General features: G+C 51.1%; 1 protein-coding gene across 5 annotated transcripts in view; it reads right to left on the bottom strand.

Moving 5' to 3' along the window:
- Nucleotides 1–14,623, bottom strand: part of Stk32b (serine/threonine kinase 32B) — a 178,938-nt gene that overhangs the window by 144,791 nt on the left and 19,524 nt on the right. Inside the window, exon 1 of one of the 5 annotated variants that reach the window (XM_070012413.1) lies at nt 12,036–12,085. The exons of 2 other annotated variants lie outside the window; for them this stretch is intronic. The gene's annotated coding sequence lies outside the window, so the exon portion shown is untranslated. Of the gene's footprint in view, nt 1–3,406; nt 3,554–12,001; nt 12,086–14,623 lie in introns of those variants that run through there. 2 more of the 5 variants (XM_070012416.1, XM_070012412.1) reach the window with 2 other exon arrangements.

Below are 14,623 nucleotides of genomic sequence, written 5' to 3'. Positions count from 1 at the left end.
AAGAGAAGTCAGGTTTGTGAAACTTGTATTCAGATGTTTTTTTGTCTCTTTTCAGGGAAGGGGGGGAATGCCAGTCCTAGGCTGGGCACTGTCCCTAAGCACTTTGTACAAGGCTAATGCTCGGCCGCTTGAGCACAGCCCCCTCTTTTGGCTTTTTTGCTGGTTAATGGGGGATAAGGGTCTCAGCTGCCTTTGGATCTCAATCCTCAGATCTCAGCTTCCAGAGTAGCAAGGATTACAGACATGGCCCCTGGCTAGTGAGGTGTTTTTCTACTGTGACTGTTTTCACTTTTTTGTACTTGTGTATGTTAATTATTTGAAATGCTGCGTTCCATACATGTACACAATGCGTGTTAACCATGGTCACTCCATCATCCTCCCTGGCTCCCCTCCCTCTGCCACTGGGCTCCTACATGTTTGTAAGCAACCCCCCTCTAACTTCACATTTGAGAGAGGCGAAGGGGGGAAATTAGGAGGGCAGGAGTGACAGCAACCAGTAGCGGTGACAGCCTTCCTCTCTGGGGACCCTGAGAAAGGAGGGCGGCCAGTGAAGCCGATGGGAGCTTCCCTAGGGAAGTTGAGGTAATGATTCTGGGAAAGCAAAGCCCCTGAGGACCCAGGAGCAGACCCACGCAGGGGACAGTCGCCCCTCCCTTGGCATGAGGGGTGTGGTGACCCAACCGGATGCCAGAGCAGCTGAGGCTCGCCTGAAGGACTAAAAGAGGGACCCAGGAGACTGCATCAGGCTACTGATTTCTGGGCCCCACTTCTAGCTCTCTTGCACTGAGAAGTGTATATGTTCCTCTTCTTCCTCCTCCTCCTTCTCCTCCCCCTCCTCCTCTTCCTCCTCATCTGGAAAACAGGTGAATAAGACCTCATATAGCATAAGACAGCCCTCCCAATTGGGAGTCCAGGTTGGAGGCTTGTACCAACCCACTAGTAGCCAAGAGGCTTTTCCTCAGTTTCCTCTGGTGTCTTACTCTTGCTTTCAAATAAACTTTGCTTCTGGTACCATGTTTTCTGCCTCCTAATTCCTTATTTGATGGAGAAAAGAAAAGGACCCAGGACTACTGAATGATATCACATTTTTTTAAGAGAGAAAAAAGAAAAAAAGAACTCCATTCTACTTATGAGAGAAAGCATGTTTTTTCTGAGTCTGGCTTGTTTTGCTTAACATGATTACCTGCAAATGACATTATGTACTTCTTTATGGCTGAATAATAACCTATCATGTTTTCTTTGCCTAGGAAGTCACTGATGATCACACAGGCTGATTCTGTTACTTTTATATGTGTGCATAGTCCCACAATCAACACGGGTGTCCAAGTATCTCTATTGTATGCTAACTTGGATTCCTTCAGGTGTCTGTCCAAGAATGCTATAGTAAGACCTTCAGGAAGTTTTACTTCTGCTTTCTTGAGGGCTCTCCATACTGGTGTCTGTAGTGACTGCACTAACTTATGTTCCTGCCAACAGTGTTTAAGGATTTAATTCCCCCAGCCAACATTCTCACAAGCATGTATTATTGTCATCTGTTTTCTTAATGACAGCCATTGTGACTGGGGTGAGATAGGATTTCAGTGTACTTGTAATCTGCATTTCTCTGGTGGCTAAAAATGGTGGACAATTTTTTCCCACGTCTTTGCTGGCAGTCTGTGCTGCTGCTTTGGGAAGGTGGCCGTCCATTGCCCATTTATTGACTGGATCATTAGGTCTTTTTGATGATAACATTATTTTCGTATGTGTACATGTGCCTTTCCTAGGTCCCTTAAACTCGGGGCCTAAGCCTTTTCTTTTTCTTTCTTTTTTTTTTTTTTTTGTCGGTTGTGGGGCCTGAACTCTGGGCCTGGGCGCTGTCCCTCAGCTCTTCAGCTCAAGGCGAGCGCTCTACCACTTGAGCTACAGCGCCACTTCCGGCTTTCTGGTGGTTTATTGGAGATAGGAGTCTCACGGTCTCTCCTGCCCGGGCTGGCTTTGAACCGCGATCCTCAGATCTCAGCCTCCTGAGTAGCTAGGATTACAGGCGTGAGCCACCAGCGCCCGGCAGCCTTTTCTTTTTCTTAAGGCTGGCACCCTACCACTGGAGTCAGCCACAGCTCCTCTTCTGGCTTTTTGCTGGTTAACTGGAGGTAAGAGTCTCAAGAGATCTTTCTGCCCAAGTTGGATTTAAACCACATCCTCACATCTCAGCCTGAGTAGCTAGGAATACAGCCACCGGACTTGATATGCAACATTTTGAATTCTATATCTATTCTGAGTACTAACTGCCCCTCCCCTTAGTTCTTAACTATCTCTTCCCATGTGTGTCTTAACCCCAGTGTTTTCTATATTCAGATGCATTACACTGGCCATCACTGGAGTGCTTCAGAAAATACTCAGCATATTCCGCTTTCTCTCCACAGTTAAAACCTCACCAGTGACACACAAGGTGAGATATCTTTGCAGGGACAGGGGAAGTGACATGAGAACCCAGAGATCTGAAATCCTTGCGCATGCGGTTCTTTTCCAGAATGGCCTTTCCCTGTGGTGACCCCCACTCTTATCCACCTGGCCCTTTCACACACCCAAAGAGCAGCTTACCTGAGGCTGGCTCACCCCTTCTCAGTCCATTCCTGCCTGTCTGTCTGTCTGTCTAACCCTTGACATTGTGAGCTACTGGAAGACCAGGCTGCTGCTGCCTTACCATCCACCTGCCACTTCATTGGTCATGTGTCCCTCTTGCAATTCATGGTGGTAGGACTCTTCATCTAACTATGCCTACATCCTCCCTCACCACCCCAGGGTGAATCGGCTCCACCCCAACCCCTCTCCCAACACAGGTCAACAGTGCACAGCCACCCTGCTGACCCCAGACCCTAACCACACCCTGCACCTCCCCCTATGACAGCCATGCTCCTCACCAACTGCCCCTCCTACTTCTACCGCCCAGCACACTCAGTCTCGGGGTTCCAGGCACCCAACAACGGCTCTTCCACAACCTCTCTCTCCTCAAGGTCTCCAGAGCCCAGAGCTACACCTCAGAGACTGCCCCAGCTGTCTCGGCCTTGTAGGCTGTGTGACTGATGTCTACCCTATAGCATTTCTCAGGGGTTTCAGGACCGCCTGGAACTCCACAGATGCATCCCGGCTGTCATCGGAGCAGACCTGAGCAGACTCGGCAGAACCCAGGCTGGGCAGTGCCCGCCAAGCCGCATCAACCTGCCGAGGCCGCAAGCCAGGACCTCATCCTCTGCTCCCTTCTCTCCCGGCCCCATAGCCCATGCTTTATCAAGTTAGGTCTGTGTTTCCTCTTCCCTGTCCTCCTGTCTGTCCACTCTCACACCCCTCTCACCGGCCCTCTTCCCTCACAGGCACAGTGACTGCTCAGTGTCCCCTGCCCCACGACCTGGGCAGTGATCCCACTCACCCTCTCTTCTGGAGTCTCAGTGCCAAGCAAGTTCTTCCTCCTCACCCCCACTCCTGACTACAAGATCTGGGCCCCGTCTCTCGCCTGGTGGACGCCACGTGGTGCACGCTCCCCGTGCTGCAGACATAGGCTACTTCTTTCTAGAACAGCCGGTGCCTCTGAAGTTCTCCAGGCCCTGCACTTGTCAGCTTGCTGCTGCCTGTGTGTCCCCAGAGGCCGCTCCACCCTCCAGCGAGTCCTGGCCTGATCACGCATCCTCACGTCACGTGGTGCATCTGCCACACTCAACGTTCTGAATAATTCTGCATAAATTTGAATGCTTAATGGAGTCCACATTTCCCTACTCCACTGGCCCCTTGAGGTCAGAGGCCAGGTTTATTTCTCTCTGCTGTTGTACCCTCGGCACCTCGCGTAGTACTCCCTATTCAATACATACCAATTAACTGACTGGATCTCTATATTCATAGCGTCTGTTCAGCAAATATTATTGAATTAGATGGAATTACAGCCAGTTTCCAGTGACTAGGAACGAGGAGTTTTATTTACAAAGATAAAGTGAATTGATTAGTTCACGGCGTAATGGAAGCAGGCATGAGGGGACGTCAACGAATACAATTTGTTCCTTGTATGTTAACTTATGCAGTGGAGGATAATTAAGCTAAATTGTGTCCCTGCCAGGCCAAAGTCAGACTCCAGTAAGTGATCAAATGCCTAACGTGCTTAGAATAGGGAGACAAGGTTAACGGTTAACTTAGCCAAACCTTGCTTCGTTGACCTGGATATGTTTATGTACAGAAGAAAAAAAAGCTGGCCGAGAGAAGAAATTCCTTATTTTCACCTCTTTTCCACTCAGTGAAGGTCAAGGGAAAAGTAAAGCCATATGCTTGGCCATGTGGCTTTGCTTCGGTGCCCAGCAGTATGCTGGGAAATACAGTCCCTTGCCCCTGACGGCATCTGGCACCCACTCTTCAAAGAGAGCGCCTGCACCTCGCTGCCAGGCCTCTTGTGGTCATGTCCCATCTCAAAGGAGGTTTCTGCAGAGACCTTTCAGCTGGGGGAGGGTGATGGGGGAGGAGGGCTGGGGGCACGCCACTCTGGTCTGGGACACCCACCCCAGTGACCTGCTTGGTGCCGTTTCACCACACCTCCCACAAACCCTTGCTCCTGCCACGGGGCACCCAGCCAGGGCTCGGGAGGGCTGGTCTGGAGACACAGGCTGAGAACCTGAGCGACCCGGCCACCACCTATGTCCACAAACGAGTCACTGAGCCCCTGCGCGCCTCAGATCATCCTATCTGTAAATGGCAGGACGGTGCCCGCCTGCTACAGAGCTCAGACGGCGTCACACACACAGCAGTTCCTCTAACAGTGCGAGCTGTCGGTGCTGCGGAGAGGGGCCGTCACCCCTCTCGGCCGGTTTCCTCCAGGAGAGGGATTTCCCTCGACCTTGCCCTGTTATCTGGAGCAGGAAGGGCTCTGCGCTGTCACACTCTTCCCACCCTCTCCAGGAAACCCGGCCCAGGAGGCCCGCTCCCTCCAGCTCCATCTTGTGGAAGCTTGTCTGGGTCAGCACTTTGGGGAGCCCAAGACTGTAGGCCCAGACTTGTCTACAAAGGCAGGAGAGTCCGGCGGACTCTGGGTTTCTTAATAATTAAGGTTACAGTGTTCTAAGTATTCCATTCATACATTCCCCTCCACAAATGTGGGCTTCCCAGGGACGGTGAGTGAGTAGAGAAACAGGTGGTTCATTAACGCTCATGGGCTTAGGTGTCAACGACTTGCAGCACATAGCTAGAATTCCTTGCTTCATTGGCACTGTCCTGACTGCTGATCCTGACAGAAGAGTACCCACTCTGTGTACGCTCTGAGTCGGTGGGGGCTTCATGTCTGTCTGATGTGCATGGACGAGGCTGAAGTGAGCCAAAGGCCCAGAAGTCCTGCGCTTGGCTGCCAGCGGTCACTTGCCCAGGGCAAGGGGAGATGGCCAGCAGATGGGAGGTGGTAGCACCAGTGTCCTATGGTGACCTCCTAGAACCTTCCTGGTTCTGTTGCATGGAGTCCCACATTCCTGAAAATCCCCCCAGACTGGGGAAAATGGCAACAGTAAATCCCAATGCAGAACTATGAGAAAGTAGGAAACACAGCATCTCAAGAAACCGACACTGACACGAGAGAACCAGAATGACAGTGAAGTGGAGGACATCCTAGCCATTGAGTGTGAAGAAATGATGAACAGAATGTGTAATAAGATGAGTGAGGACACTTATAGGCAAATACAAACTCAAAGCACATACACCAAGAAGCAAAGGAATTCGGTGTGAAAAGTAGATAAAAATAAATAAGCAAACAGTTCAGTTACCAATAAACTTCAAAATGAACACAAAGGATACAGCTAAACAGCTAAAAGGGAGCAAAAGAAGAACACATAATAAATGAAATGGTTTCTTTTTGTTTTGTTTATGGCTTTTTTGGTCAGTCGTGGGGCTTGAATTCTGGGCCTGGGTGCTGTCCCTCAGCTTTTCAGCTCAAGGCGAGTGCTCTTACCACTTGAGCCACAGTGCCATTTCTGGTTTTCTGGTGGTTCATTGGAGATAAGAGTGTCACGGACTTTCCTGCCTGGACTGGCTCTGAACTACAATCCTCAGATCTCAGCCTCCTGAGTAGCTGGGATTATAGGCGTGAGCCACCCTGACCTTTTTATAAAAGGTCAATGGAAGACAACAAAAGAGGTTTCAGTAAAGAGAGAGAAATCTTGGGGGGGGGGGAATTAAACTGAAGACCTAGCAATGAAAAGTAAAATGGAAAGCCTCTAGGGCATAGTAGTCAATGTGGAAGACATAGAATATTCTATGTTTAAGACGTAGAATAGGAGAAGAAAAGGCAGGGAAAGGAGCAGGGATTCTTCCAGGCTCCTGCCTCTGTCTGTGCTGGCCAGCAGGGCCGGTAGCTTAGCACAGACTTTCCCTCGGCGTTCCACAAGGCCCACGTGCCTGGCACTTCTCCTGGCATCTGCCGCCTGGAGCTGTGACTGATTTCTGCAAGCCTCCAGTTGGTTTCCCAGTTGATAAATGTGATTAATAAAGCTCCCAAGGCTTTTCATTCAGTCTATCCCCTTATCAGTAAAAACACCGAGTCCTGAGTCCTCAGGAAGTCACGTGACTAACTCCTGCAACAAGATCACTGGGATGCCGGTAGAAACGTGGACTCCCGGGGAAGAAAGACAGCGCCCGTGTTTCAGAGGGAGGTTCAGACCGCAGCTATGAATTCCTCGAGAGCCAAGGCTCTCGGACACACCTCCCTCCTGTGCGCCAGTGCACTGGCTCCCTAGGACAGACGTAGTAGATTGTCACTAGTCACTTGAGACAACAGGGAGGCACCTTCTCACTGAGTGAGAGGCCACAAGTCCCAAGTCAGGGCGTGGGCACTGGGGGAGGCTCCCCTCCTGCCTCCACCAGCGTGGACTGGACACCAAAGTCCCTGCCACTCCCTCTGCCACGGCCTCTGCCCTTCCCTTCGTGTGGACCCACCCCTGTACCAGCCTCTGTTCTTTCTTCTCACGAGGACACCAGGGATTTGATGTATGGAACACCTTCAATGCAGGAAGATTCCCACTTCAGACCCTCAATTACCTCTGCAAATATGGTCATGCTCTGAGCTTCCAGCTCGATGTGGACTTGGAAAGGATGCTCTCCAGCCAGAAATCCCACTCAGGCACCTGGCAGGGAACGGGGGCTCAGCGGATGGAACGGGTGAAGGCCTGAGCCCACGTTCAGTGGACCCTGTGCACATACCCCTGAAGCTGTCTGAGTTGTGGAAACAAGAGCAGAGTCATTGCTAACCAACTCTGGGTGAGCAAGGCTCTGGTATCTCCCTCAACCAGCCTGTAGCTGCACAATGGAGGGCAAATCCCATGAGTGGCATGCGAGTGGGCAACTTAACCAGGAAAGGCTCCCCCAGTTCCCAAGGCAGTGATCCGCCGGGAAACATGGACGTGGCTACCAAAGACCAGTGTTATCTGCTCCCTCGGGAAGGGTAGAGAACAGCATGGGACTCAGGCCTGAATTTTAGGCTTAGCATCTCCTGACGCTTTTTTGGTGGTGGTGGTGTTGGTCGTGGGGCTTGAACTCTGGGCCTAGGCGCTGTCCCTCAGCTCTTCAGTTCAAGGCGAGCATTCTACCACGTGAGCCACAGCACCACTTCTGGTTTTCTGGTCTTTAATTGGAGATAAGAGTCTCACAGATGGTCCTGCCCAGGCTGGCTTTGAACGGTGCTCCTCAGATCTCAACCTCCTGAGTAGCTAGGATGACAGGAATGAGCCACTGGCACCTGGCTTTCCTGACACTTTTTGATATAACTACTGAGCAGCTAAATGGGGAGGGGTGACAGGGAAGAGACAAGAAAATGGCCATCCCTCCTCCTTTTGCACAGTGAGCTCCGATGCTCACACATGCCCAGTGCTGACATCAAGTCACGTGGCCTTAGTCCTGCCTGAGCCCTGAAGGAAGCTGAGCCAGTGCGGAACAAAATCCATGTCTCAACGCAGATGCTCACACTGTGATTTATTTTCTCATTAACCACAAACAGGCATCCTCCATTAACTGCCCCACACATGGGGGGCCTGAAACACTTAGAGGGCCTCGCTGCACATGCTGTGTACTGAGCACGCCACGCACTGAGGCCAGAGGCACTGGGAGAGTGGCCTGGATGAGCCGAGCACTGTGTGAGGTCCCTAAGCCACTTTCAGGGGAGCTGTGGGCGGAAGAGCCAGAGCTGCTGTGAACCCACACGAATCCCTCAGTTCTCCACCTCTGCCTGTGCTCGGGTCCTCGGCAGGGGGGTCGCAGGGTCCAGAGGTGCAGCACATCTCCAGCCATCCATCCTCACTTCCACCATGGCACAGGAATCGACTTAACTGAAGAGATGCTGGCTGACTCAAGGCATATTTTGGTTTCAGAAACTACCTACCTGCTTAGCTAGTCTCTCTTTGCTGAAAGAAATGCCCAGCCATGCAAGTTCATAGCCCAGAGATCATCAGTGGAGCAATCCTGACAACCAGGCAGCCCCAAGGCATGACAGAGAGCCTGGGCAAGGCTGGCAGGAAGGCCAGAGGGGACTGAAATCTTTCCGGAGTGAGCCTCAGATTGAGGCAGTTCACTGCGTATGTCATGAATAGCATCATAGTAGAAGGGAGAGAAAAGAGATAAAGGAGGACAGAGACACAGACAGGATCTGTTATGGTTTGAATATTCAGTGTTTCCCATACACTCATGGGTTGAACATTTAGTCCCCAGCTGGTGGTGTTATTTGGGGAGATTCTCAAAACTTTTGAAGATGGAGTCTACCTTCAAGAAGTAGTCCACCAAGAGCTTGACTCTGAGGTCATGTCTGATAACGCTCCCTTCCTTTCTCTCTGCTTCCTATCCTCCATAAGAACAGCTTCTGCCACACACCGACCCCACCATGATGTCCTGCCTCACTATGGGTACAGAAACAGAGGCAGACCCTCTGAGCCATAAGTCAGGACAAATCATTCATACCTCTGCTTGGTTTGTTTGAGATAGTGTTGCCATAGCAGTGGGAGAAGCTAACATGCACAAAATACTATTACAGAGAAGTGGGGTCATTGCTGAGGTGAAACCTACCCATGCCGTTTTTAATTAAGACTTTGGAACTGTTTAGTTATACGTATCTGGCAAGTTTTGGAGATGTGAGATAAAAAAGCCTTGGAATACTTTAAGGTAAGTTTAATGGACAAACCTCATGGAAGCTCAGAAGGCCAAAACACTGGTAGAAAAGTGGAAAAGTCTGTGCTCATGGGGTTTGACACGAGAAAGAAGAGTCTACTGGGAATTGAACTAGAGGCCATTACTGTTACATTCTGGCAAATGTCTTCACTCTAGCTTGTCTACATTTTGTCCCTGTTCTGAGACTTTGTGAGAGGCTATGATCAAAGGAAACAGACCAATTAATCTGATGAGAAAACTTCATAGTAATCTATCATGCAGACTGTGTCACCATTATTGTTGGCTGCCTGTAGCCGGGCTTTTGAGAAATGGAAGCAGAATTGAGTGGCAAAGTTAGATAAATGTAATGTAAGGTTGAGCCAAGTCCAGTGTGACTGCCGAATAGCTTAGGGCCAATAAAACACAGCCAAATTATGGGAGAGGCCAAGGTATCCAACAACCATGAATGAATAGGGAAAATATGGGTCATAAGTATATGAGCTATGGAATATTACTCAGTCATGAGAAATGAAATTACTTCAGGAGAAATGGCTGGATGTGGAGATCATGTTGAATGAGAGAAGCCAAACTCAAAAAGTCTCACAAACTGGTCGAGTTAAGACCTAAACTGATAAGATGGAAGAGAAGGAAGAAAAGGAGGAGAAGGAAGAAGAGGAGGAGAAGGAGGAGGAGGAGTGGGAGAAGGAAGAGATGAGGTAGAGGAGGAGGAGGAAGAAGAGGAAGAGGAGGAGGAGGAGGAGGAAGAAGAGAAAGAGGAGAAGCCAATAGCTGTTAAGTACTTTGTTATGGCAGCCTCAACAGACGCATAAAACCAATGATGATGATAATGATAATGATGAGGATGAGGATGATGATAATGATGAGGATGACTGGGTCATTGAAAAAGCTAGAGACAGCTGTCATCGGTCCCCAGTCTCCAAAGGAAACAAATAGCTAAGAGTGCAGAGATTGGGGAATACCCTGTGTGGTGTCCAGGAAAGGGGGTGAACACCTGACCTGAGGCCTGAACAGGAAAACCAAAAAGGCGTGAGAAACACACAAGGAACCAACCGGGGTGAGCAGCGGGCAGGGCCATCCTGGAGGATGGGCACTGGTCAGCAGGGAAGAGGGGTGTGGCCAGGCTGGAAGGTGGATGGGCCATTCTGGAAGATGGGTGCGGCTGGCCTAGAGGGGCATGGCCACGCCGGGAGGGTGTGGCTAGCTGGGGCATGGCTAATGACTTGGGGAACTGAAGAGACATCACAAAGACAGACCCCTAGAACAGAGCTCCCAGGAGCTGGAGGGCTGTGGTAAGTAGCAGCTGAGTGTATGAATGAGTGAATGAATGAACGAACAAATGCACACAGCTGAACATGGAATAGCTTTCTCTACCATTCTATGGAGGATTACTTTTCCCCCCTTCCCACCAGTGACAAGTGGGACTCAGGACATGTTTCCCTGTAAGATGGCTGACCCTGCCTGCCTTGGGAAGCAACAGCTGCCTTGGCTCTGTCAATGAGAGCAAACTCAGGGCCAGGCAGGCCTGCTCCCATCGGCATCCCTCACCCACCACGACCTGGGCTCTGATTCTCTGACACAAGGACAATGCCACTGCTCACTTTCCAAAGTCATGGCAAAAATGAGAAACACTTAGCAAGTCAAACCTTCCAGGTAAACTGGATCTGTCACTGCCCTGTGTTCTTGGTGTGACTATACTATTATTCCTGGCTGGCGCAGTGCCGGTGGATACTGCTGTGACCGCACACACAGCTCTTCCTGTTACTAGATTTGAAACCTGCTCCCTCACGCTATAATAGGAGAATCACTGATGCCAATGACATAAACACAGAGTGTCTGTAGGGTTGGTTCCAGCATGTACAAAGCACTCAGCACGGATCCCAGGGTCCACCGAGTAAATTCCCAGTCATGGACCGGGCATTTGATTGTTCTGTTCCACAGAAAACCTCAACAATTCTAACTTGACACATCCTCTCCAAACATGACATTTGCTCATTTCAACAACAGGTTCATTGTAGCTGAGCCCTGGAGCTCTACAGGTAAAGATTATAAAAATGATTGCATGTTGCAACAAATACATGAGAAGGAGAGAAAAAACTACTAAAATGTTAAGGAAATAATGGAGTTTATGCAAAATATAACAGGTGGCAGCTATCAACACATGAGCCTCGGAACGCACAGATGGGTCAGCTGAAACTTGGTTTGCTCATCTGAGATTTTCCTTCCTCTGACTTGTAAGATCGAAGCAGCCCTGCACCACTGGAAACAGTCTCACTTAACTTACTTTAAAACCAAAGCCTTTTGCAACAAAATGTTCTAGTCACAATATAGATTGCTTTAGCACATGCTTGGGTTCTTGGAAGGAGACAAACCTGTGAACAGAAATCTGGGGGGAGAAAAATGACATAATTGGAGAGAAAATGAGCAAGCCTCTGGGAACCTCCACTAAGCAGCGCCCCTTTATAAAACACTTCACTTTCACGAAGTTGCTCAGAACATGATCAAACCGTTTCCCCTTTCTCCACATGGAGGGATCAAATGCTCCCCGCACCCAGCGGGCCTCCGCTCTTGTTCCTGGCCCAGAGGTGACCGCCTGCCAGCCTGCCCACGCGCTGTGTGTCCCCCACGCAGGACCACACCCCTCAACACGATCCGGTGCTGGGCATCAGCTCTGGGCCTCGAGGGCCAAACCCAGAGAAGACTGGGACACCTACGTGGAGTAGACGACCGCCCACGGCAGAAGAAAGGGAGGAGGCGGGAAAAGAAAACCCCTGGAAAGGGCGTCCACCATGATCCTGAGAGAAAGGTGGTGCGGAGCCCAGGGGAGCGCAGGGAGGAAGAAACTGCCACCCACCGGCCTCGGCGGCGGCTTCTGCCAAGACACTCACAAAGCCGGTGCTAGGCAGCTGTCCTGTCTGTGACGGGACGGGGCTTCCCCACCGCCTGCAGAACTAGCAGCCAACAGCAAGGGGCTGGGAAGAGGGGCAAGAGGGGCTTCCGGAGGAAGGGAGGAGGGGCTTCTGGAGGAAGGAGGGGCTTCTGGAGGAAGGAGGGGCTTCTGGAGGAAGGAGGGGCTTCTGGAGGAAGGAGGGGCTTCTGGAGGAAGGGGAGGGCTTGAGGAGAGTAGGAGGGGCTTCTGGAGGAAGGGAGGAGGGGCTTCTGGAGGAAGGAGGGGCTTCTGGAGGAAGAGAAGAGGGGCTTCTGGAGGAAGGAGGGGCTTCTGGAGGAAGGGAAGAGGGGCTTCTGGAGGAAGGAGGGGCTTCTGGAGGAAGGGGAGGGCTTGAGGAGAGTAGGAGGGGCTTCTGGAGGAAGGGAGGAGGGGCTTCTGGAGGAAGGGAGGAGGGGCTTCTGGAGGGAGGAGGGGCTTCTGGAGGAAGGGAGGAGGGGCTCCTGGAGGAAGGGGAGGGCTTGAGGGGAGGAGGAGGGGCCTCTGGAGGAAGGGGAGGAGGAGGGGCCTCTGGAGGAGGGGCGGGCTTGAGGGGAGGAGGAGGGGCCTCTGGAGGAAGGGGAGGGCTTGAGGGGAGGAGGAGGGGCCTCTGGAGGAGGGGCGGGCTTGAGGGGAGGAGGAGGGGCCTCTGGAGGAAGGGGAGGGCTTGAGGGGGGAGGCGGGGCCTCTGGAGGAGGGGCGCCCCTGCTCCTCCCTGGCGCAGAGGGTGCATGGCGCAGAGGTGTGCACCTCCGCACGTTTCCGAGCAGAGGCTCCCTTTCTCCTGTGCTTACTTCCTGGCTTGTGCTTCACAGGACACGGTGCTCAGAAGGCGTCTGCGGGGCCGATGAGGGGGCAGCGGGCGGGGGACAGGGGCCGCTGTCCCGACCCTGGCATCAGCACCTGTTAGGAGGACGCGGCTCCCGCCTTCCACCTCCTGAGAGTCTGAGATGTCAGGGCTGTGGCTGGCCAAGGCTCCGGCTCGGAACACGGCCTCTGTCGACATTAACTGGACGAGGAAGCTGGGCAGGGAGAGCCATCGGGGGGAGGAGAGGCAGAGAGGGAACCTGGCCCAGAGGTGGGCTTTGGTGGCTAATGACGGATGGCGGCCTGGTGCAGACCCAGCTTTGGGAGGGTCTCCGTAGGTTCCTATTCTTCATGATCAATGAACATTCCAGACTTTCAGCATCGTTATATATTATATGTTATGTATAAGTTATATATTATATATCGTAATATATAATATATATCATAGTTTCAGCCATGCTCCTCAGGCGTCTACTTATTATTCCAGGTGATCAAGACAGACCCCTCTGCAAACTCCACACACTCACAGTGCCGCAGGGCCAGGGGGTGCCAACCACCCCCAAGCCCAGGACATGCAAAGACATATCGGAACTCCTCCCTGCATGCCACCTGGCCACCTAGCAGACAGAATAAATGCTAACACTAGGGTTAGGTCATTCAACTTAACACATACTATTTCATCATGCCAGCAACAATAAATTTAAATCTGGTCATATCAAATGGTGGCTAAGAATGAACTATCAAAATGGCAATTGAGCTAGGTGACTGTGGCTCACATCTATAATCCCAGCTACTCCGGAGGCTGAGCTCTGAGGATAGCCCAGGCGGGACAGTCTGTGAGACTCTTATCTCCAACTAGCCACCAAAAAGCTGCAAATGGAGCTGTGTGTGGCTCAAGGAGTAGGCAGTCGCTTTAAGCAGAAAAGCTCAGGGATGGTGCCTAGGCCTTGAGTTCAAACCCAGAACCGGTACACAAAAACAAAAAAATAACAAAAGCCCTGCAATTAGCACTGAGCATTGTAGATTTTTTAATGTTCCGGAGACCCCATTTCAATAAAAGCTGGGCATGGTGGTGCAAACTTGTAATCGCTGCTACTTGGGAAACATAAATAGGCTCACAGGCCATACTGGCTGGAACAAAAAATGTGAAACCTACTCAAAAATAAAGCAAAGGGCTGGGAATGTGGCTTAGTGGTATGAAACCCTGGATTTAGTTCCTTGGTACCACATATACAGGCATTGTGGCTCAAATGGTAGAGTGCTAGCCTTGAGCCAAAAAAAAAAGCTCAGGGACAGTGCCCAAGCCCTGAGTTCAAACCCCAGTTCCACCAAAACACAGTCAGCTGAAAATTTAATTGCCCCTCTGAAAAAAAACTGGTCAAAAACTTGTCAGTTCCAAGAAATGCAAACTCTGGGACTCAGCAACTCTCCCCTTCTCAGTGCGAATCCACAGCAGGTGCTCTGCAGAGACCCCATGACGTGTACAGGGGAAGCCCAGCCCCGTTCCCAGCACAGGAAGCAGAAAGACTCTGCAGAGCAGTAAAACTAAACGAGCCGAATCCTCCTGGCAAACATTAAAAATAATGGTGAGAAAAGCAAGACACAAAAAGCTAATTGCATCTTTGTAGAGTTTAAAATAGGACATGTGACTTTGGGTCACGTAACATTAAAAGAAGAAACTCCACAGTCACACAGTCATGTATGTGGTGAGCTGGGGGGTGGAAGAGGGGGGTGAAATGGGCT

Source organism: Dipodomys merriami, unplaced genomic scaffold (assembly GCF_024711535.1).
Source record: "Dipodomys merriami isolate MVZ:Mamm:240054 unplaced genomic scaffold, mDipMer1.0.p SCAF_9, whole genome shotgun sequence".
NCBI lineage: Eukaryota > Metazoa > Chordata > Mammalia > Rodentia > Heteromyidae > Dipodomys > Dipodomys merriami.
Note: the sequence above shows the minus strand (reverse complement) of the source record. Positions and strands in the feature narration are given on the sequence as shown.